This window comes from Dipodomys ordii, unplaced genomic scaffold, assembly GCF_000151885.1.
Source record: "Dipodomys ordii isolate 6190 unplaced genomic scaffold, Dord_2.0 Scaffold19, whole genome shotgun sequence".
NCBI lineage: Eukaryota > Metazoa > Chordata > Mammalia > Rodentia > Heteromyidae > Dipodomys > Dipodomys ordii.
In genome coordinates this window covers 15206339-15207638 of record NW_012267235.1, presented here as the reverse complement: position 1 = coordinate 15207638, position 1300 = coordinate 15206339, and the positions used below count along the sequence as shown (strand labels likewise).

General features: G+C 45.9%; 1 pseudogene; it reads left to right on the top strand.

Annotated features, from left to right (window-relative positions):
- The first annotated feature begins 327 nt into the window (after positions 1-327).
- On the top strand, positions 328-1070 carry LOC105983316 (annotated as a pseudogene).
- The last annotated feature ends 230 nt before the right edge of the window (positions 1071-1300 follow it).

Genomic DNA, 1300 nt, shown 5'->3' with positions numbered 1-1300 from the left:
CTTCCTTCCTTCCTTCCTTCCTTCCTTCCCTCCTTCCCTCTTTCTCTTCCTCTCTCCCCCTTTCTCTTTCTCTCCCTTCCTCCCCCCTCCCTCTATCTCATTTTCTCTCTTTCTCTTTTTTTTTTTTCATTCATGGGGCTTGAACTCTCGGCCTGGGCACTGCCCCTCAGCTCTTCAGCTCAAGGCTAGCGCTCTACCACTCGAGCCACAGTGCCACTTCCAGTTTTCTGAGTGGTTCATTAGAGACAAGAGTCTCATGGGGCTGATTGTGTTCTAAGGGGTCTGAGTTGGGAAGACGTTTGCTCTGCAGGAACAGCTGGATCTCATTCCTTTCTTTCGATTACCCGTGGCACGGAGAGTCAGGGCAGCGGCTGCGGTAGCGGCAGCGGCTTTGGCGGTGGCAGCGGCAGCTGCAGTGACATGTCCAGCATGAATCTCAAACATGATTATTTATTCAAGTTACTTCTGATTGGCGACTCTGGGGTTGGAAAGTCTTGCCTCCTTCTTAGGTTTGCAGATGATACATATACAGAAAGCTACATAAGCACAATTGGTGTGGATTTCAAAATAAGAACTATAGAGTTAGATGGCAAAACAGTCAAGCTTCAAATATGGGACACAGCAAGCCAAGAAAGATTTCAAACAATCACTTCCAGCTATGACAGAGGAGCCCATGGCGTCATAATAGTGTATGAGGTGACAGATCAGGAATCATTCAATAATGTTAAACAGTGGCTTCAAGAAACAGTGAGAACATCAACAAGTTGTTGGTAGGGAACAAGTGTGATCTGACCACAAAGAAAGTAGTAGACTACACAACAGCAAAGGATTTTGCTGATTCCCTTGGAATCCCATTTTTGGAAACCAGTGCTAAGAACGCAACGAATGTAGAACAGTCTTTCATGACGCGGGCAGCAGAGATTAAAAAGCGAATGGGCCCTGGAGCAACAGCTGGCGGTGCAGAGAAGTCCAATGTTCACATTCAGAGCACTCCAGTGAAGCAGTCAGGTGGAGGTTGCTGCCAAAATTTGCCTCCATCCTTTTCTCACAGCAATGAATTCACAATCTGAACCCAAAACCAATTGCCTGAATTGTACTGTATGTAGCTGCACTACAACAGATTCTTACCATCTCCACAAAGGTCAGAGACTGTAAATGGTCAATACGGACTTTTTTTTGTATTCCCTTGACTCAAGACAGCTAACTTCATTTTCAGAACTGTTTTAAACCTTTGTGAGCACACTTTTTTTTTTTTTTTGGGTCCGGTCGTGGGGCCTGAACTCTGGGCCTGGGCACTATC